Genomic DNA, 24,148 nt, shown 5'->3' with positions numbered 1-24,148 from the left:
GAAGGAGAAAAAGAAAAGTATTCTAGTGTTCACCATGGAGCATAAAAGCTGTTAACTAGGCTTATAATTCTAGCCAGAGGGTTTGTTGCTATTTGAATACTGAGTTAACAACTTTCCAACCTTGAATTTAATTACCATCAGAAGCATCTTATTCTGGTCTTAAAAGACCAATGTATCTCTGATTTCAAGACATAATTTTTAGAGAAAGTACACATCTTTTATCACATGTACTTTATACCAGTTGATTTTTATAGCACTTAATTTTATTCTACTTCAATCCATTTTTCTTATTTTACTGTGTGAGTCATCTCGCTGAGCTCTGCCGAGTATAATGTAATATCCTCAGCACCTAATAAGCTGGCAGATACCTTTCCAGTTGAATGTAGATGCTACGGAAAATCTTAACTGAATTTGGCTATAATGTTTCACTTACTTTTAAGTGGCCCATGTTGGAGGATTAATGAAGGGCTCTTTCAGTTTATTATTATATTGTAGAAATGTAGCAATCTGATGCTTTGGGAGGATAGAATAAGACAGGTGCAAGACTGAAATTTAAATACATAGGCATAATGATGAAATAAATATCATAGCCAATTAGGAAGGTGAGCAAGCCTTCGAATGTCAGTCATCCCTTGTAGTTTTAGCATTCCTTATGAAAATAAGGGACATCAAAATAACTGCCTACTAATGTCAGTTATTTTGGATGATGAGTTAAGACATTTTCTTTACAGATAATGTCATTTGTCCTTAATGATCAAGTAATAGTTTGCAGAATATTAGACATTAATAGTTCGAGGTAGCAAAGATAGACTTAAGTCATACTAAAGTGCTTTGGTTATTTAGGAAAAGAAGTGATTTAATGTAAAACTCCATGAGTATCTGTTTCTAACTAAGTTTTTTTAAATGAAGATTTTCAAATGCAGAAGTGGAGAGCATAATATTCTGTAATCTAGTGTCAGCAGTTTTCAATATTTGTTAATCTTGTTGCTTCTGTCCTTCCACTTGGGGGGATGGTGGGGAGTGGTCTTGAATATTTTAAAGCAAATCCTAAACGGCATATCATTTCTTGTGTAAATGCCTTACTATGCATCATTTACATATAAAGACTTTTTTAAAGATGAGGATCACTTTTATCTCTTCTTCTATGGAAACATTTAAGTTTAAAGTCGTTAAAGACAACTGTGAATTAGAATAGTCCAGCTATAGAAAGAGCACTTATAAAATCAGCTTTTATTTTAAATTTACTATGCACAGTGATTTACTATTCAAAAATTATCCAATATTTTAAAATCAATGAAAGACATGTTTTAGAGTTTTTTTTTTTTTTTTTTTCTTCTGGTGAGAAGAGGGAATAGAATAGAATATCTTTGGGATAGAAACGGACCACTTTCGTTATTTATGGCCAATGAGCACATGCAGTGATGTGATAGAAACAAAATGCCCTGGAAGACATCTGTACCGCTTTCTGTGATCGTGTCAGTCACCAGCGTCTCCCGGCAGCACTGCAAGTGAGTACTTCCCGGCTCTATTATAAATCATTAAGTAGCCACACTACGGTGGCTCTAACCCATAGAGCTGACAGATTTGCCTTGGCATTTCCCTTATGTGGCATGACTGTTCAAACCAGGGTGTCAAATTGGAGTCAAAGGAAGGCGGCTGAAAATGGGCAGGGTGTGACTGCCAGGAAAGTGAAGTTGATGTATTACTGGTGGAATAATCTACATAAAATTCACAAACAAGAATGAAGTATTCAGTGTTTATCTAAACATGGAAAAATAATTGGAAAAATAGAGGAGGGCTTCAGGGATGTTGGAACTGTTAGCAAATCAGGTCATCACCCCATCATCTACTGCCCACCTCCCACAGATCCTTTGCGTTGTATTAGGTCAGAGGAGGGCTTGTGAAGTGGGAGTAATTTTATTTCCTGTGGACAAAGTAGAATTGGCTTCATCATATTATCTCTTGGAAAGTGTCTATTATTCTTCTATCTTGTTTATATGACGAAGATATCTTTTAGATATGTACATTATAAAGAGTTGAGGTTATTAGCTCCTTTTGAGAATAGTTGTGTTCTGCAGTGAATAAATAATGAGTTTCCCCCAAAGGAATTGTTTTTTTTTCCCTCAAGTAAAGCTTCGATGCTGAAAGGCTCCTCTTGGCATTCTGTTTATAGCTCTTCTCACAATGAAGTGTAGAGAATTGAAGATTAATTCCATTGAAATCATAAATGCACTGCAGTCTGTAGATTATCAGTTAGTCAAGATAAACACCACTGATTAGCCCTGAATTATGCATATAAATATTTACAACATCCTGGGTAATGAATTCATAAAAATAAATAATAATTATAATAATAGAGACCTAGTACTCAAATTTCCATATATTTCTCAAATCCTGAAAGGAATATTTTTCAGTGAATTAATACTATGGTATAATTTAACAGGGGTGAGAAATATTTGCATTGCAGAGTTAGCCACATTTATTTCTTTTTAGGTTTGAGAACATTTAAATTTAGATGTCAACCATTTGTTTTCTAGAGAAATTTCCACATATTTTTATATCCTTGTTACAGGGCCCTTCAACATATTCATAGAGTAATAGTTTGAAATATACAGAATTACATTTTTTAAATATTTTCTAAATTTCAGAAACAATTTTAAATTAATGACTAAAATATTTACAATTAAAGATATATGTCCCCCCCCCGCCCCCGCCGCCAATTAGGGTTGTATCCTGTTAAACTATTCAGATAAATAGAAATATTTGACTCAGATACCTAAGAAAATATTCTCACGTACTGTCTTGAAGGAATATAAATTGAACTGCACTTTATCTCTCCTGTTGCAATCTTTCATTTAATACAGTTCTAACTTTTCAGCTGGAATTTCTTAGAGATTCTATGAAAATGCCATTGTTATTTGTGGTTCACACCTGAAATATGAAGCTGTTTTCGAAGGAGAATGAGATGTTTATGGTAGATAAGACTTGCTGACTAATAGTTGTTGGAAACTTTCCATTTGTCAAATTGTTATGTAGATGATCATATATTAGATCTAGCTGAGAGGAGAGCCAAAACCCGAGGAATCTAAAATAACACTTCGTTGGCAAATGGTGTGTTTTTAGGAATAAGAGCTGGTTGTGAAGAATACAGAAACATCATATGATTTGTTCCAGTTATGTCGATTAGCAGTTCCAAGGGATACAGCCCTATATGTCTTCATGGAGAACTCTGATTCTGCCACTTCACCTTGGGGTCTCAATGCCAGTTTAGTTCTCTATCTTCTAGATGTATTTCCCTTTCCTTCACGTCCTTTTCCCCTTATCCTTCCATTCTCTGTCATTCCCCATACTCAAAATGTGATTTGGGCTAGGGGTTGTGGTGGGTGATTCATGTGCCCATTCCTGCTGCTTTAACACAAAACACAAAATCCATGGCAGTGAGAAAAATATAGCAATAACTGTGAGGTTCCAAGATTTGCATTGTGAGTAAGAAGCTATTAATAATAGTTATATTTGTTCCTTTTGTCAAAGGTGTCTTCCTTTTTGATAAGATGACATTTTGCTATTTTTAACAGGATTAAGCTTAGATATGATGCTTTTGAACATCAGATTGGCCAGTGTTTGTTCTTATATGGGCCTTTGAATCTTGATCAATTTAAAAGTACCTGCTCCTCTCCTGTTCGATAATGGCAGAAGACTGCCTGCAGAGACTTGACCTTGGAGCTGGTGTAGGAGACACACTGTAGTTGGTAGAGTGGTTAGAAAGCCTAAGAAGTTCAGACCCTGACACCTCCATTTCTCAGCCACATGACTGTTAGCTAATTACTTAACCTGTTTGTATTTCAGTTTCTTCATCTTTTATTTGGAGATGTTTAATGGTGCCTGCTGAATAGGATTGTAAAGGCTTAAAAGAGCAAATACATGAGAAGCACTTAGAATAATGCTTAGCATTACATTATAGGATAACAAATGTTAGTTGTCATTATGTGTCCAAAGTCAAATTATTGATGGAAATAAAATGTATACTCTGATTATACATCAGTATATCATCAGTATATTTGGAAGTCACATTCATGATTCAGAATTTTGGCAGTTACTTGTTTAGAATTATTTAACATTGAGTAAATGTATCTTCTATAGTACCTTAGATTTCAAATCTGAAAATAACATTAGTTAATATTGTTTGATAAAATGTACAGCTATCAAATCCTGGAAATCAGGACAAAGTATTTTAAGAGTATTTCTTCTGCTCTTGCTATTTAAATGAGATGTAGAAATGCAAGAGTTCCCATATTTATCAGTTTTGATTCTTCCATTTTACGATAGCTAAACTCACATGTGACTACTAGGAAGTAGGTATAATACTTGTTTTTAATGCTGTTACCACTCCAAATGTATATAAATATTTAATAGTATATTCCTTCCTGAGTGAAAGTCTCTCAGTCGTGTCCGACTCTTTGCGACCCCATAGACTTATACAGTCCATGGAATTCTCCAGGCCAGAATACTGGAGTGGGTAGTCTTTCCCTTCTCCAGGGGATCTTCCCAACCCAGGGATCGAACCCAGGTCTCCCGCATTGCAGGTGGATTCTTTGCCAGCTGAGCTATCAGGCAAGCCCAGTTCCTTCCTGATATTTACATAATTAGATAACTTTTGGCAAAACCGTTTAAAATGTGCCTGTATCATTGCTTGTTCCTGTGAAAGATTTCTTCTTTGAAAAATTTGGAAGCTTCTTGTAATTCTAATAATATCAAAAGATCATACCCAATATTTTGTTATATCATTGTTTAGTTTTAAAATTGTGTGTTGGTAGGCTGAATATCAAGTATATTTTGATTTATAATATCCTTCATGTTTAACACATACTGAATAACTTAAAATTAGTCTGGAAACAATGGCAATTAAATATAAAGACTTGTACAGGAGGGTGGCCACTGGCATTTCTAATTAACCTTGAGTTTTTCATTGAAGATGGTATCAAATTGATAGAACACTGATGCAGGAAATCCTGTACATGTGGCTCTCTCCTAACTATGAATATGGTTATTTCTGGAAAATTTTATCAAAATATCTCATTTTTCACCATTAATCATTAATATTGAATAATTACAGCATGTTCCCTTGCGTTGAAATCAGCTGAAGATGCAGAGTGGCTTTTCTTGGATGCTTAAGTATTAAAAATCATTTCAACTTTCCTTTCAAACTATTGTTTTGATGGTACTTTATATTTTTGGCAACATGTAGTTTCCTTTCCTGGGATCATTCCAGATTGCTCAGAATTGTCTTCATTAAATTTATTGGAACACAGATTTTTCTAAATGACATTTTAATAATTGCTGCAAATAAGCAAAGAACCAGGAGGTTGTAGTAGGGTTTTTGTGGGTTTTTTGTTTTTCTGATTGTTTGTTTTGAGGTTTTAAAATTTTGTTTTGTTTTGGCTTTTTGTTTCTTTTTTTTGGTACAAGATTGAGATGAGAATGGTTTAATATATCCTGCCTTTTCTCCACCAAAATTGGTGAAGGACCCTCATTTCCTTGAGATACATTGAGATTAATGATATAGGATGCTTAGACTAGAAGATGTATACTTTCTAAAAGTAAAATAACTTGAAACCACAGATGGCTGTTCCCAGCTGGGATAAGTTTGTATTCTAGACCACAGAGGTCTCTTATTAAAGACTTCTGAGAATGAAGATTTTAATCTTGTTGTTCAGCCATATATTTCAGATTGTATAACCTTGAGATCCAGAAATTTTCCTTTACCATTCATCACTTACTGTGTTTTCTGTGTTCGAGGTCTCCTTTTGTTACAAATCTGAAGTTTAAAAGATGCGTCAGAAAGTATAAAAATAGGAAGTGCCCACAAAATTCACATTAACAGTTGTAGAACATATTGGTCCTTGAATGCCTAAAATACAGTGCCTGAAATGGTGAGAGGAAGAAAGAAAGTGGGATAATTTAAGAATCTGACACTCTTCTTACCTTCCACAAAGCTCAAATCAGACACTTTTCTTGGACCTAAATCCTGTAGGTCTTAGGGTCTAACTGGCACTGAGCCAGATAGAGAAGAAACAGAAGATAAGGGGAATGGACAGGAAAGCAAGAACATGGATGAAAGAACAGATTATTCATTGTGATTACTAGGTATAAGCATCTAAGGAGGTTTTGCAAAAGGTTGTATAGCTTTTGCCTTATCATCCTTGCCCCAAAAGGCTTGGCTAAGTATATCCTGAGTATTGTAAGCCTGAATAAGTAATATTTCTGATACCTTAGTACATTATATTAAGCCCTTCATATGGAACTTAATTCCCTGGTGGCTCAAGTGGTAAAGAATCTACCTGCAGTGCAGGTGACCCGGGTTCGATCCCTGGGTTGGGAATATCCCCTAGAGAAGGGAAGGGCCTGGAGAATTCCATGGACAGAGGAGGCTGATGGGCTACAGTCCATGGGGTTGTAAAGAGTCAGATATGACTAAAGAGCTAATACATGGGACTTAATTACATTTTCACATGCTATATATTTTTTTATTTTATTTATTTATATTTAATCAGTGGAAAATTGCTTTACAATTTTGTGTTGGTTTCTGCTGTACAACAACATGAATCAGTCATAATTATATACTTCCCTCCCCTCCTGAGCCTCCCTCCCCTTCCCCCATCCCACCCTTCTTAGGTCATCACAGAGCACCAGGCTGGGCTCCTTGTGTTATTTAGCAGCTTCCCACTAACTATCTGTTTTACACATGATAGTGTATATATGTCAATGCCACTTTCTTAATTCGTCTCACCCTCACGTTCCCCTGCTGTGCCCACAATCTAGGTGGGCACAAACCTCTACTAGGTTCATTAGTACCATTTTTCTAGATTCTATGTGTATGCATTAATGTACGACATTTATTTTCCTCTTTTTGACTTATTGCACTCTTTATAAGAGGCTCTGGGTTCATTCACCTCACTGCAACTGACTCAGATCATTCCTTTTTATGGCTGCATAACATTTCACTATATAAATGTACCACAACTTCTCTATCAATTAGTCTGTGTCCATGGACATCTGGGTTGCATCTGTGTCCTGGTTATTGTAAATATTGCTGCAGTGAACATGGGGGTTTACGTGTCTTTTAGAATTGTGATTTTCTCCGGGTATATGCCCAGTAGTGGGATTGTTGGGTCATATGGTAGACTTATTCCTAGTTTTTTAAGGAATCTCCATACTGTTTTCCATAATGGACGTATCAGTTTACATTAGCACCAACAGTGTGGGAGAGTTCCCTTTTTTCCACATCCTCTTCAGCATTTATTGTTTGTAGAGTTTTTGATGATGGCCATTCTGACTGCTGTGAGGTGGTACCTCATTGAAGTTTTGATTTGCATTTCTCGAGTAATGAGCGATGTTGAGCATCTTTTCATGTGTTTAGTGGCCATCTGAATGTCTTCGATGGAGAAGTTTCTGCCCATGTTTTTGGCTGGGTTGTTTGTCTTTCTGCTACTGAGCTATATGAGCTGCTTATAGATTTTGGAGGTTAGCCCTTTGTCAGTTGCTTCATTTACAATTATTTTCTCCCCTTCTGAGAGTTGTCTTTTCATCTTGTTTATAGTTTCCTTTGCTGTGCAAAAGCTTTTAAGTTTTATGAGGTCCAGTTTGTTTATTTTTGTTTTCATTTCCATTAGAAGGTGGGTCAGAGAGAATCTGGCTGGGATTTATGTCAAAGCAGGAGTGTACTGCCTGTCATATGCTATATTTTAATATGGTTTTTACACATTTTCCTGGAATGGGTTTAATTTTTAAATGATTTATGAGGGTGTATGCGCTTTAAATGTGTGTACGACACTTTCACTTCATATTTCTCTAAGCATTGAATCACTATTTTTTTCCTTCTGAATATTGATGTTTTTGTTTGGCATTACATAGGAAGATTCTGAATAATCAAGATATTAATAAAACAATTCCAAGTTAAGATTTTAAAAATATAGCAAGTTCTTACACCATTTGAGAGGTATATAGTAAATAAAACAAGGGGGGTAGTGGCAAGGTACAATAAACTGGTTCATGTCAGAAAATAATTCCTTGTTTTTAGACAGATCCAGATGGCAAAAATCTTACTTCTTTCCTCAAACCAAGATTTTATACCAAATGTTTTTATTATAACAAGTTTTATTCTTATATTACATTTAAGTAAAAGGCATAAACTCTGCCCATATTCAAAATTGTCTGTGACAAAGCTGGGCTTGAAAGATGAACACATCTGGATTTGGAGAAATGTATGCAAATATGGCTCTAGGTGGCAGAAGTTTATAGGTTTCCTCCTTAGGATTATATAGGTAGGTAGATAGATAGATATACACTTTAAACTTTAGGCTGGACATAGAAAAATCCCATGGCATATTGAATTTGTATGTGACCTGACTTGTTATGAAATAAAAATAAAAGCACATTCTACCCATAAATGCATAGTTTTCTTAAGAAAAATTCCTGTTTATAGTTTGAATATTTAAAATTTTAATACAACATAAAAAGATGAAGACATTTGATTTGTTCCTTCCTGAAATATTATAGCAGAATGTTCAGTGTTGTTTACTAGAAAATCACTTATCAGAGAATTCACTTTGGAGACAATGTAGTTCATTATAGCAAAATTTAATTTAATTTAATTTTGCTGTTGCTGTTCAGTCGCTAGTCGTGTCCAGGCTCCACTGCCCTTCACTATCTCCTGGAGTTTGCTCAGACTCATGTCCACTGAGTCAGTGATGCCATCTGTGCTTTAGTGCTTCAGTCGTGTTTGACTCTTTGCAATGCCATGGCTGTAGCCATGCTCCTCTGTCCATGGATTTTCCTGGCAAGAATTCTGGTGTGGGTTGCCATGTCCTCTTACAGGGCATCCTCCTGACACAGGGATCGAACCCGTGTCTCTTGTGTCTCCTGAATTATAACCAGATTTTTCACCACTGAGCCACGGGGGAATCCCTGTGCTGTCTAACCATCTCATATCCGTATTTCTATGAAAATTGGCCTTCATTTAATATGCAAATAATTATTCTTTCCACTCATATATGTTCATTCTCACATGTAGTTCTATGAAAGGTGTGTTTTTTATGCTCTGATTAAAGTATTTAGTAAAGTGAGAAAAGACTAAAATTTGGCTTCCTCTGACATGTTTAGGTTTGTTTCAAAATAATCAGCCCAGTCAAAGGGTTTGAAGGGGTTAGTTATTTGATGTCAAATAATTGTTTGATTGACTTATTACCTTGTTTTTCAGCTGCTCTTTTGACACCTTAATCTGCTTCAGTACAGAGATCATATTTTCTGAGGCCAGGAACATATTTGGTGTTAAGTGTATTTGTGAATTGATTTAGGAACAACCTTAGTGTAACTCAAGCAGTCATAACACACTCCTTAGTTACCCCAAGGAAGGTATATTTAGACTTGTTTAGTAAGCAGAGGTGGTAATGTTTAATCAAGTAAGCAAATATAAGTATGAAATAGTTTGCCTTTAAACCCACTTGGCAGTAGAAAGAGTCAGATGGAAAACTAGCTGACTACTCTTACCCTGTTTGTCTTACGCACTAGTTAAGCGGAATGCCTCTCAGACAATGATTGATTAAAGGAAAAGAAACATTTTTCTTTCCTAAAGTCGTAATGGAGACTCTGAAGTATAAGAGTACATTGTGAATCAGTGATAGAATCCTTGTCCCTTGCTGTGATATTTTAGGCCTCACGGCATTTTTAAGAAGGCACAAAACGTGGAGAAATCATACATTGTGTTAGTAAGAGGAAATAGATCATGGAAGTAAAACTTATCCTGCCCTTTCCCTAAAGCTTCAAGTCATTTGAAGTGTGAGACAGAAAATGAAACTTTGAAAATCCAAAGTAAATGGATTTTATTTTCTAGATGTTTTTGTAGAGGCTCTTTTTCATTTTTCTAGTATTTCTCCTGTCCATGAACTTGACTGGGTGTGTATCCTAGGCAGAGTGCATTAAAGCTCCATATTTTACAATTTAAAGATCCTTGGGAATTCCCTGGTGATCCAGTGGTTAGGGTTCTGCTCTTTCAGTGCTGTGGCTTTGGGTTCCATCCCTGGTCAGGGAACTAAGATACTGCGAACCGTGTGGTGCAGCCAAAAATTTTTTTCTTAATTTTATTAAAAAGAAAAAGATACTTGTCCTTAATGACAAAATGTAAGTAGGAGTCGGATAGGTGTCCTGTTCTGTTCTCTCTTACTATGTCATGCTAAGTTGCTTTAGTCCTATCTGACTCTTTGTGACCCCTTGGACCCCTGCCAGGCTCCTCTGTCCATAAAATTCTCCAGGCAAGAATACTGGAGTGGGTTGCCATGGCAGGGGAGTCTCTTACTTTTCTTACCTTTTAAATTCAGTTTTTGTTTTCCTAATACTTTCTGCAACTTTTTTTTTTCTTTTTGGTCATTGCATTCTTAGTCCTGTGATGTTGCTTTACTTAGTATGTCAGTCCATACTTAATATGGGTGTTTCCATGTATTATTAGTCTCACCGTAGCATTCTTTCAAGGAGTGGTTCTCTCTTGAGAGAGACTGGGACCATGCTTCCAGTCTCAAAGCTAGGAGAAGGGGAGATCTACCTGTCTGATTCCATCTCTGAACTCAAGCAGCCCAGAAGACAAGGGCTGTCCTGTAAGGTAGTATCAGCGTTGTTAGTTTTTTTTTTGGTAGAAGTTTCTACCCAAATTTCTCTTAACATCTCCTCTTATTACCCATTTAAAGCCTCACAATTAGACAGCTTGCGGAGAATGATTTTGTGCAAATGGACTTGCTTTTGGATCCTTAGATGAGTCCTGTTTTTTGTCATCTGTAACAGCTTCTGTGACAGTGGAGCTTGGAATTCTACCTCAAACTGAAAAGTCTTAGAGAGTTCACAGAACTCCTGAAGGAGTTCACAGTTTCAATGCGGGTATTCAAAGGCCCTACCAGTTTATGTTAATTCTACATGTGCAGTTGCCTGGAGAGTGAGTCCATAGCATACAGGGGTGTCTCTGACCCTCCACAGCTGAAGAGTTGTTTGTATGCCCTGTACAGAGCCAGAAAATATTCTGAAAATAGCAAAAAGATCTGAAAACTCTGGCTATAGAGAAATACTGTTTCATGAATAGAGAATACATTGAATTAGATGAGAAGAGCTGGTGTAAAGGAGCCATTGTAACAAGATCAACAAAGGTTTGTTATCCCTGTGGAATAGCTGCCTTGGAGCTAATTCCCAAGCGAGCACCCTCGGGTGGTTTTTAGAGGAATCCTCTGGGCTCTTTTGCATTGTATTGACACTGAGGCCAAGAGATGAACAGTTCTCAGAATGTAGATGTATTGTGGTATATTTCCAGGTCCGTTTGCCTCGAAAACTTTGTTGCTGTCATGTTGGAGAAATAACTCATAACAGAAATGATGAATTTGGAGACTGTACCTTTAACCTGTGCCTAAGACAATTAGTCATGTCATCTTCACTCACCTCAGGTTCCTTTTGTGTGTATTGGGCATTCAGCAGATCTCTAGCCTCTGAGTAAAATCCAGAGACTTAAGGGAGTTTGAGGTTTACTGTTTATTAGATTTATTATATATTTAGATTAACCTGTTATTTAAATTATTTCAGTAACAAAGTTACTGACATTTCAGTTATTTCGGTAACAAAGTGATGAATGTTTTCATGTTAGTTTTTAAAATGTAAAATTTAAATAATTTGTATTTGAATGATTACAGGCCTCATATGCTTAGTGTACAACAGAAGTTTATAATGTTTAATTCTAAAAAAGTAACTTTTGGGAGCGGGTGGTGAAGGCTGTAGGCTATAGCAAAGTCTGCCTGAAAGAAGTATTTCTTGGAGGAGACTCTGTACCAATCATTACACTTTTTATTTATTTTTAGGGCGTTTTAAAAACTTGTAAAACAGTCTTTTTCGTGTATAAAATAATCCTTTATTCCCAAGGATGCTGGATTTTTGTCTTGACACAGAATTATAGAAAAATAGAAAAAATGAAAGGTACAGTCTGAAAAGAATGCAAACTAAATTCAAATTGATTTTTAAAGTTACATTAACAAGAATAACACTTCATTGTCAATTTGAAAAACCTTAAAATGTCATGTCATTATTCCCTAAACAACATATTTTAGAAATAGAAACCAAACAGTAGATTTCGGTCCTAGTAATGGAGCATCCTCTCAGGCAAGCCTGATACAGTGCTAGTTGCTAAACCAAAGCAGAAAGGCACTGAAGCAGGTCACTTGCAATATTCACTGGCAGGTGAGGAGTTTGTTATGATACTTGCTTTCCAACTTTTTGTTTTCAAACTTGAAATCTAAATCTGCAAAGGACATTCTTGCTTGATCAAACATTCTTTTGCCTTGCTTTGGAAATGTCTAATTGTATAAACCAATGCTGTCAGGAGTTTGTAATTCTAAACTTTGAACCATTAGATAGGCTGTTGTCCTTAGTTGACTAGCTGTTATCTTACAGATTTGACTCTTTACTGGACATGTCCTCTTTGAACTTATTTAGATAATTATTATCTACTCTTTAGGCCTGAAAAGAAGATCAAATAACAATGGTGTAATATTCAGGATTATTTATACTTCATGTAAAGCAAGAGAGGTTGTACATCTCTGGTAGAAATCTCAGAAAGAGAACTCTATTTGGTAATAATACGGAGTTTTGAGATGTGATCTGCATCTGTGTTGCAATTTGGAAGACCAACAACTTAAGGTTTTTTAAAAATGAATTGTAGTAAATTTATATATACATGCTTTTTTTCCCCAAGAATGTATCTCCTTCTTGTATTTAGACCTTTCTTAGATTAAGTTCTTTAAAAGACGTTGTTGCCTTAAATAAGTTAAGACATCCTCTAGTTCCCTTTGAGGGCAGAGAGAATGCCCATAGAGGAGGAAGAAAGGAATTGAGAGGGCTAGTACTCTCATGTATTTTTCTCTTTTTCTTTTTTAAATTTTCTTGGCTGAACTTCATGGCATGTGGGGTCTAGCTCCCTGACCAGGATTCGAAACGCCAGGTCTTAAGCATTGGACCTCCAGGGAAGTCCTTCTCATGTAGTTTTCAATGTTTTAGTTCAGGTCTTTCATAATTAAAATACCCTCCTCTTTCTTAACAACTACTTTCTTACATCTTAAGTATACTCAATTAAAATCTTCATCAATTTCCATGGTATTAAATCATACTAATTCTGGATAATCGATGGTAAACAGTATTAATGCATTAATTAAATAGTCTATTCAGTGTCTTTTCCACATAAAGATCATTCTACCCTCAACTAATGAAGGAATATATATTATACTTCAAAATTTTCATCAGTCATAGGATGATTTCATTTTATTTATAATGAATCAAGGCACATCATGATAGACTGATCCTTTGGAAAAAAGACAAATTTTAAATGGCACTTGCTTTTTAGAGTGATATTGAAATGCATACATCTGGGAACTGCATGATAGAATTTCTACAAAACATTAATATTTATCTTGTGGGTCACCACCTGAAGACTAATAGCACTATGTCCTGAATTCTTGTCATGGACTATGTTAGTAAAACAGTAATAAAAGTGATAGAGTAGTTCACTATTTTATATCCTGTGGCTGGTTATGGTCATCTGGCTGGAGTCTAACCCATATTAATCCCCTGAGTAAACAGTCAGGAACATTCAATGATGTACTTAAAATACTTTTTAACATGTGGTATTTAGAGTGTTTAGAATGTCAAAGGATCCTTTGTAATGATCTTCCCCTTGAGTAGTTCAAAAGATATTTTTAAAGTTATGTTTCAAAGAGCACAGTGTTTGAAGACTTTCAGAAAATATAAATCTAGTAGAGTACTTGTCGGGAGGCAGGGGGGGAAGCTCCATTCTTGGGGGAAAAAAAAAATCATCCTGCACACTAAAATGATATATTAGTCAAATAACCTATGAAAAACTCAAGAAAACAGAGTATGTGTTCATTTTTGCTTAAGAAAAAGAACTTTTATTTTTTCACGAACAAGAGAATGCATTTGGTGCTCCCTTAGGGAGCTACATTCTACTCTATAATTGTGTTTTTCACATTTTATGTTCAAATGGAAATGACTGAAGAGAAAGCATAACATGTTCATTTTTTTTCATAGAACATATTAAATCCTGTTTCTATGGCAACAACTTTTAATTGGCAAATCCCATTCTGTCAGTACTCTCAAGCTTATTTTTCTAGGGTACATTGAATTGTTAAAAGTGCCTCACAAAGTAAAAGTTAGATTTGGCATTGTTCTTTGGCATTGAAGATGCTCATGGTCAAGATTTATTTTATTAAATGATTTAGCTATAATATATGTGAGCTTCCCTGGTGGCTCAATGGTAAAGAATCTGTCTGCCATGCAGGAAACACGGGTTCAAGCCCTGGGTCGGGAAGATTCCCTGGAGAAGGAAATGACAACCCACTCCAGTATTCTTGCCTGGAACATCCCATGGACAGAGGAGTCTGGCGGGCTACAGTCCGTAGGGTCGCAGAGAGTTGGACATGACTTAGTGACTAAACAGCAGCAACAATACTTGCATAGTAGGTTGCTGTAGAGATAATAACATTTATCTCAACACTCCGTTGTGTGTCAAAAAACCTGCCAAGGATTGGTACAGACACACAGGCTTACAAACTAAGACTAGCAACTTGAGTTATTTCACATGGCTGAAGTAGTCAGCTATCTTACCTGACTGAACAAACAAAGTTTGAAAAAAAAAAATTAAATCCTTTTGGGCTAGTTTTAAACTTTTAAAACTGTATATCTGTGGTTCCTTATGGCCTTGACTTTAAGTGTATGGAGTAGATTGATTTATTAGAAACAAACATAGTTTGCAGCTTGCTTCTCATAAATTTTATCTCTTGAATCAATGTGGTACAGAATTTTGAAGCAGGTATTTGCTAAGTTGGATTCGACTACTGCAGTGTTATAAAAATAGATTAAGTAAACAGACACAGCAGGCCAATGCAGCTTGGATTTTGAACTCTTCTGAGACCCAGTATAACTTGAATAGTTGATAGGTCTAGAGAGAAAGAAATATGAATCCCTAAGGTAATTTTAATATTATATAATAAAGGAAGAACTATTTTATTGCAAAGGATCAGGTGCTGTATCTATTATAATTATTTCAGGGAGATTTATCCAAAAGCTTCAGTTTTTAAAGCTATTCTAGTCTGCTGTGTATTTTTTTTTTTGGCTTTGCTATTTTTGTATCACTGCAGTAGCATAACCTGCACCAGGCTCAAGACGCCAGTGCAGTTGGTGTTGACTGTGAAAACTGTTATTAAACGAAAGCTAGCAAAAGCAAATCCTTGGAAAGAGAGAACTTGTCTACGTTGAAGACTCACAATATTAAATTTGTCTTCTAAATATTAAAATTTGTAAAGAGTAAATGATACTGTGTATCTCCTCCTTCAAAGCTGTGACTTCATATAGTTAAGAACTAAAATATGTTTAGTCATTCTTTTTAATTATTCTCCATTATTGCAGATTTTCTGTAAAAGTGTTCCTTTCTCCTGTACGATCTTTGTCTCTTTAATTTGTTCTTATTGCATTTTTGGTTAACAAATGACTTTGTTCTTTTCTTCAGAAGTCTCAGAAAGCATTTATGTCTGAATGGTTCAGCCTTATCTTGTTAAAGTGCCAGTCTGCCCTTCTAATCTCCATATGTTCCCTGAGCCTTGTGATTCTTGTAATGTAATGTAAATTACATTTATATAGGAAACAAATTAGGAATGTTTGCTGTCTGTCTTTATGTATAGTCAGTTCAGTTCAGTCGCTCAGTTGTGTCCGAACCGCAGCACGCCAGGCCTCCCCAACTCCCAGAGTCCACCCAAACTCAAGTCCATTGAGTTGGTGATGCCATCCAACCATCTCATCCTCTGTTGTCCCCTTCTCCTCCTGCCATTAATCTTTCCCAGCATCAGGGTCTTTTCAAATGAGTCAGCACTTCGCATCAGGTGGCCCAAGTGTTGGAGTTTCAACTTCAACATCATTCCTTCCAATGAACACCCAGGACTGATCTCCTTTAGAATGGACTGGTTGGATCTCCTTGCAGTCCAAGGGACTCTCAAGAGACTTCTCCAACACCACAGTTCAAAAGCATCAATCCTTCGGCGCTCAGCTTTCTTTATAGTCCAACTCCCACATCCATATATGACCACTAGAAAAACCGTAGCCTTGACTAGACGGACCTTTGTTGACAAAGTAACATCTCTGCTTTTTACTATGCTGTCTAGGTTGGTCACAACTTTCCTTCCAAGGAGTAAGTGTCTTTTAATTTCATGGCTGCAATCACCATCTGCAGTGATTTTGGAGCCCAGAAAAATAAAGTCAGCCACCGTTTCCACTGTTTCCCCATCTATTTGCCATGGAGTGATGGGACTGGATGCCATGATCTTTGTTTTCTGAATGTTGAGCTTTAAGCCAACTTTTTCACTCTCCACTTTCACTTTCATCAAGAGGCTTTTTAGTTCCTCTTCACTTTCTGCCATAAGGGTGGTGTCATCTGCATATCTGAGATTATTGCTATTTCTCCCGGCAATCTTGATTCCAGCTTGTGCTTCCTCCAGCCCAGCGTTTCTCATGATGTACTCTGCATATAAATTAAATAAGCAGGGTGACAATATGTGTGTAAATATACACATACATGCTTTGTGGATAGATTTGACTGTATCACATTTGTCTCTAGTAACCTAAGAAAAGGGTATTATTAATTTATATAAAGAGTGATAAATCAGCTACCAAGGCCATTCCATAAACAGAAAAATAGATATTAAGTGGCCTACAGCTCCCTGTATGATGCCAAGTTCTTTGAACCATGTGCCTTGAACACTGTTTTATGGGCCAACTGGATTTTAGTAGACCCTATATATTCTTACAGTGTTTGAGTATTTGGGAATAATCCCAAAGATTGATGACATGTAATTGTTGGTATTCATGCTTGGGAGGAACTGTAAGTCACTGTGCCCTAAGTGGGCTTGGTGCCTCAGCTGGAGAGGATACCCAATCGGCTACCCACCTCAGTATGTCCCTGTTGACTTCACATACAGAGTGGCTCTGATGAAGTGGGGCATTTCTATGTTTGGGGACTTACAGTGGTCTAGAGGACACAGTTGTGCTTTGAAGTACCAAAGGTCTTTTCTTATCAGGGATGTACAAATAGAATTTTTAAAGTAGAAGAAATCTAACAAAGATTAGTTATCATTTTCAGATCTTCAGCTCTTTTAATCCAGAAGTCCCAGTCTCATAATTGAATGAAGGAATATTCTTCTGTTGCCTTTCAATTCCTATACTAAGAGCATCTGTCTTGGTCACGAGTGCTTCTGATTTGCAGTTCAGTTCTTAGGTCTGCCTACTTGCAGCCAGTCCAGGGTTTATGACTTTGAAGATATATAACTAGATACTCTATGGGAAATGGTAGGACAGAGGAGACACAGAATTTTCTGGGAAAACGCCAGTGATTCTGGTTCTAGGACCTACCAGTTGAAAGTTAGAGCTGGAATTCCTGGGTTGGGAAGATCCCCTGGAAAAGGGAATGGCTACCTACTCCAGTGTTTTTGCCTGGAGAATTCCATGGACAGAGGAGGCTGGTGGGCTACAGTCCCTGTGGTCACAAAGAGCTGGACACAACTAAACGACTAACACTTTTGTTGTTGTTTAGAGACTAATTTACTTTTATTCAATCCTTCCAAGTTCACTTGAAGTATTTCATAGATCTTGAAAGGGATTTTAATCTCCATATATGCCGTTTTGTATATGTGGATATGGGTCTCCCTGTATATACACATACCCATACACATACCCATATATATATATATGTGAGTGTGTGTGTGTGTGTATATATATATCTTCACTTCTCTTATATGTATCTCTCTTTCTAGATACACTCAAACACACAAATGTTAATCAGTTTGAGATCACGTTTTTGGAAATAAAATGCCATACCTTCATTCTTGTAGTGGAGAAGCACCCCCAAGTAGCAGGAACATGAATACTGGGATACTTCATTTGGGAAGGGTATGTCTATAGGACACAGACAAGAATGCTCTTATCCTGCAGTCTGGAGAGGCAGAGCACTTTGTAGAATGGCTCTCCTTACCAAAACAATGAACTGAGGCCCACTCCCACTTTGAAACACTGTCTGTATCCTTTATCATTTTTAAAGGAACTTCACCATATAATATTATACATAAAGGTGATCTTTCTTAGAGAAATTTAAACCTTTCCTAGAATGGATAATGACAGCCCCAAGTTTGAAGTGTGAAGTCTTCACAGCTAGGAGCAGATGTGTTATGTAACTGCTTCAGCTACCCTTCACAGATTTCTGACATTGCCCTTCACATTCCTGACTGTCCCACATTTCCATTTTTTCTTCCAGTTTCTTATACCTGTACACCTTCCTTCTGACCTTATCATTAGGATTTGCAAACTTGGTTCATACAACTTGCCTGAAAATCACATGGGGAAGCCAAATGCCTCTTACAGCTCCAGAAGACTTTTGGGGGAGGAAAGCTAACCATATTGGGGGGCTTCATTTTGTGTATTTCCTTATCCTTGGTGCGTCTACCTTCTGCCTGCAATGGTTTTGTTTGCACAGCATTTTGCTAAACATATGCCAGGCATTACTGCAGTGCTGCTTCCTATACTAAACACCTTGGCATAATTCAAGATGAAAAACAGAATGTATGTGAGAGATGAAAAAATCAGATTTGATTACTGAAGTGCTGACATCCAAATTGGTAGCAGTGAGAAGTAACACATTTGCCTCAGGCATGCCTATCTGTGTGTCTCTCCCCCTCCTACTCCAAGTCACAGGGAAGCCCATTTAAACATTCTTAGGAATGCTTTCCAATTTTACTTTGGTGGGAAAGGCTGAGTTTTCAAGGAATTCGTAATAAAGTATTGGCATTCTCTTAAGCTTCTGTCATTTGAATGAATCGCAAACTATTTTTGAGTTTCTTCTATTGAACATGGGTTATAAGTATAGGAAACATCATTAAGTCTTGTCATTTTGGAAAGGGAAATTTATATTATGGAGAGGCAGTTGAGATTTATAACTAGCAAGTACTGGCATAAAGACTTCTTTTTTCTTCATATGATGCAACATAAACAGAGATATCAACAAGAGGTTCCTAAAGATAGGCCTTAAATTTTTAAAATACTTGAATGATACTGTATTCATATGAATATGTAATTCACTTCTTATTGTTCCATAATGCTTCTGTTAAAAATTTCAGAGCATCTTTCTGAGAGCTAAAATTGATATGAGACCCAATGCAGTGGTGTTAATGGGGACAGAGTTCAACAAATTGAGCCTTTTGTACATATTTACATTTCGTGTGCTATTTCAAAACTCCAAAAATGAATGGAATGCTTTTGAAAATTGGCATACTTCTCCTACTTCTGCCTCTTTGAATAAACAACTGCCCCAGAATTTCTGTTTTTGTTAAGTAGCAACAAGAAATAAAAAACATTTGAAGTGTTAATCTTTAATTTTTGAATAATATATCTTTTTTTTAGCATTTCTTCTTAACTGATTCCCTTCTATTTGGGACACAGTTATATAATAGCCTTAATTGGGTGAGCTGTCATCTCAGGGTGGGAAAAATACACATGAAGAAAGAACATACATTATAAAAGTAGCCTTTCAGAATACTTCAGTGCTCTGCCAATACCGTCACGTTCTTCTGAAAGGGAGCTACTCTCACTTTTTTGCGGTAAAGTAAGGGAAACTTCTTAAAAGATGCAAAAATATTCCTGAAATTCATCTGAGTAGAAAATCCCAAAGCCCCCTTTTTTTATGTTTTTAACAGGAAACATGCCTTCACAGATGGTCTGTTGAATTTTCTAGCATGTTAATGTGGTATATAATTTATTGTCTTAGGTCCTAAGTTCTAGACTGGTCCTATCTTATCTCTTTGATGATACCTCCCTCCTAAAAAGAATTTGCATCACTTGCTTAGATGCTGCAAGAAGATAATATAACTCCTCTATATAAACATTCCTGTCCTTCCCACCTAACACTTACTCGGCCATCTCCCCGTCTTAGGTCATGGCTCCCTCAAATCCCTTTTCCACTTGTGCCTGCGTACCTCTGAGGTCTGAGAAGGGAGCAACATGCATTCCCCCTAGAATTCACATAGAAAGTGCTTATGGCCCTTGCGTGGCTTTTAAATCTGTTATGCAGCTTAGAATCACAAATTATTTTGTGGCTACAATCTTACCTATCCTAGAGGAGTTTTTGATATCCAGAACTGATTCCAGGTTCCAGAGTGCTGTTCTGTTCCCTGTTTCCTTTTTTATTTTTTTCAAATTATAGTTGATATACACTGCTTCTGGTATATAGCAAAGTGATTCAGTTTTATATATATATATATACACACACACATATATATGTGTATATATATGTATTCTTTTTCTATAATTTACCATTATAGATTATTGCAGGATATTGAATATAGTTCCCTGTGTTGTAACAAGGAAGATCTTGTTGTTTATTTCATTTATAGTAGTGTGTATCTGTTAATCCCAAGTTTCTAATTTAGTCCTTCACCCCTCCTCATTTGGTAACCATGTTTGTTTTCTACATCTGTGAGTCTGTTTCATAAAGAAGTTCATTTGTATCAATTTTTTTAGACTCCCCATAGAAGTGATATCATATGATATTTTTCTTTCTGACTTTACGTAGTATGATAATCTCTAGGTCCATCCTTGTTGCTGCAAACAGCATTATTTCATTCTGTTTTATGGCCAAGTAATATTCCATTGTTTATGCATCATGTGTGTATTCACACATCTTCTTTATCCATTCATCTCTTGTTGGACATTCAGGTGGTATGTCAGTGTCCACAGCAGTGCTGCTTACAATGACCGAAACATGGAGGCAACTCACCGTACTTTTAATGGGCATAGTAGTTGTAGCCCTTTCATTTTCTGAGATTTTAACTGCCACGAAATGGTGGCAGTGAGCTAGAAGTCTCTGGAATCCTAGTGAACTAGTAGGTAAGAAAGCCACTGATGACTTACCTTCGCAAGAGAATGAATGGGGAGGTAGAGCATGAATCCTATCAGGGTTGAGAGAATGTCCTTCAACCATTTTAGCCCAACTTTATTTATATCTCTTCTTAAGGATGCTTGCCTTGAAATTAGCTTCCACTCATTTCTCCTCCATCCAATTCTTTTTACTAATTAGTATTACATTTTGTCTTTCTTCTACCCTGTGTCATCTGGTATGATAGGTTAATAGACACCCAATGTATATTTATTAATACTATAAAAATAGTATATTAGCAAAATTGTGGATATAGTTTCCTTTCCAATGTATATGCAGTCATTGGCACAGTGAATTTGAATATTAAATATAGCTCTTTTCTTAAAAGAGTCATTTCTTAGCCCTTATGGGTATTATCCCTTATAATAGGAGGTATGAAATTATTTTAAATAATTTTTCTAAGAATTTCAATGGAAAATGGTGTCTAATTTATAGAGCTTTTCTAACAGTTATTGAGAGTAACCAATTTAGTGTGAATCTATTTTTAACACTGACATTCAGTTCATCCTACATGTGTTTAGAAGATGAACCTACAGCTTTTAAAAACCAAGATTATCAGCTAGATTTTCTTCATAATTTTCTCCAAAGTGAGAACCACTGAGACCTTTGTAGTGGTAACACAAATACTTTGGAGCAAAATTGAGTTTTTCCCAAAGGTCAACAGAGACAGCTTTGTTTATGATTTGCAAAATGTCATATTAATTTGTGTGAAATCCATAGTGTAACTAAATACATACTGTGGTGACAGTTAGAAGAAATCTGTTTGTACTTACATCCAGTGAAAAGAGTCCTCTAAAGATTGTTTTTTTCACTGCTTCATTTTAAATACCACTGACTATTTAAATTTGAACTTGATATTGTCTTAGTTCTAAACATAGCTGGCCAAATATGTTTATATAGTACATATGAATCAGGCAGATGAGTCTCTGTTGCTTTAATTGTTCTGTGACTTTGTACAACTTATTTAATATCACAGGATCTCTGAATCCTCATCAGCATGAAATAGGTGGAGGTGGAGATTCCAGTACTCCCATCATGTAATTGTGGGGAGGACTATGGGAGATCTAGTCTTTCCTTTATTCAGCACTCTGACTCACTCCAGGCTCAGGGAGGCAAGGCCCTGCCCTCATGGATCTTGTATCCCTAGCGTTGTTTGTCAGTGAATAAGGAAACACATAAATAAGCAACATGATTGCAGGTATGACTAGTGCTGTGAAGAGAATAAACAGATGGAGCCTAGCTCTGCGAGGGCTTTAGTTGGTTATGCCCACTGCCCTGTTTGCAAGAGCATAGACAATAAATGGCAAACTTTCTTCCCTTCATTATTCATTTAATTTCCTTACCTTGTATTTAACTCTTATGTTCATAATTTTAAAAAAAAATGTGGGTAAGTAATAGTTTTTATTTTGTGAGAAATGTTTTATTTTCATAAATCTAAGGCTGCAAAGCAGACTTCTTATTTCTTCAGGGTTAATAGAGTGACTTAGTACAGTTTCATTTCTTCATAGGGTAATATAAATTATTTTGAACTCGACTATCAAATAATAGTCTTGATGATCATTTAAGTCCAGTTTCTATTCTTCGCCACTTTGGTCTGTACTGTCTTTCACATCGGAGAAGGCAATGGCACCCTACTCCAGTACTCTTGCCTGGAAAATCCCATGGAAGGAAGAGCCTGGTGGGCTACAGTCCATGGGGTCGTGGAGAGTCGGACACGACTGAGCGACTTCACTTTCCCTTTTCGCTTTCATGCATTGGAGAAGGAAATGGCAACCCACTCCAGTGTTCTTGCATGGAGAATCCCAGGGATGGCGGAGCCTGGTGGGCTGCCGTCTATGGGGTCGCACAGAGTCAGACACGACTGACGCAACTTAGCAGCAGCAGCAGCAGTCTTTCACATTTGTGTCCTAACTTGATGTTCTAGCCCACTCGAACAGTTTAGTGCAAATGTTTTGTCTTGTGTTGTTACAAACCATGTACCCAACAGTCACCACTTGGACTTAATGAGTGCAGTCTTTCTATATCCTTATGACATAGGCCATTTTCACTATGCAGGGTCTTCCTGAAATTCAGGCGGGTCTCAGCAAAGGTACTTGGTGGATGGGTTATCTTGGCTTTTTTGTAGATTTCTTAACCAGGCTTCCACTTAACTTTGTTATTTCCACTTAACTTTGCCTTAACTCTCTCACTTTACCTCTCCTGAACAAAGCCTTCAATACCAGCCAGGTTAGTTTATCTACTGTCTTTTTTTTTTTTTTTTTTTTTTTTTTAATCTACTGTCTTTATAATGGCCTGAAGTTCCCACTTGGGTGGCATTGCTTGCTGCTGTTTTACTTAGCAGAACCTCGTGGCTTTTTGGATTCCTGAGGAGCCAAGTCTGCTATAAAGGACATAATCCTTAGACTTGGTAGCAGACCTGGATTTACATTTTATTTGCTCTTTCTGTGATCTTGGGCAAGTCATGAAACTTCGGTGGACTTTAATTTCCACATCAGACTAATGGAATTAATGCCCGATACTCCTGGGGTCATTGTGAGTTGATTGAACTGCTCCCAAAAAGTGCTTCGCTCCTGATCTTTTTTTTCTTTTGCACTTGGTCCCCCTTGGTATAACAGAACACTTCATAGTATTCATTATTTGTTTTCTGACACATACTCTGTATTATGATCTATGGTTGGTCCCACTCCACCTTTTCTTTTTTTTTTTGATAGGCAAGGAGATAAAAGAAAGATGTAGGTTAAAGTTCTCAGAAAGAAAGTTTGGGGATTACCTGCTTATTTTAATGAACTATGAACCATCTGTACATTTGTGTGAGCAGTTAAATTAAGAAATGCTTTTACATAGTAGACCCATAATAATTAAATGTTAAAGAAAAACACAGAAGGTATAACATGGTTTTGACTATTACTGGAAATAACATAAGGAGAAATAACAGAAAGTAAAGCTACAATAAGTCGTTGGCAAGACTGTTCAAAATGAATGATGTCATCTGAAAGTTTCTTCACTTCAGAAAATCTTGGCGATAAGAACCTTGACATTCTGAGCAATGCTCAGACTCATGATTGATAACATGTTTTAGGCATAAAC

At 36.5% G+C, this 24,148-nt stretch overlaps 1 protein-coding gene across 39 annotated transcripts in view; it reads left to right on the top strand.

Annotated features, from left to right (window-relative positions):
* MBNL1 (muscleblind like splicing regulator 1) overlaps positions 1–24,148 on the top strand; it is a 192,051-nt gene that overhangs the window by 108,151 nt on the left and 59,752 nt on the right. The gene's annotated exons all lie outside the window — the stretch shown is intronic.

Source organism: Bubalus kerabau, chromosome 2, assembly GCF_029407905.1.
Source record: "Bubalus kerabau isolate K-KA32 ecotype Philippines breed swamp buffalo chromosome 2, PCC_UOA_SB_1v2, whole genome shotgun sequence".
Taxonomy (NCBI): domain Eukaryota; kingdom Metazoa; phylum Chordata; class Mammalia; order Artiodactyla; family Bovidae; genus Bubalus; species Bubalus kerabau.
Note: the sequence above shows the minus strand (reverse complement) of the source record. Positions and strands in the feature narration are given on the sequence as shown.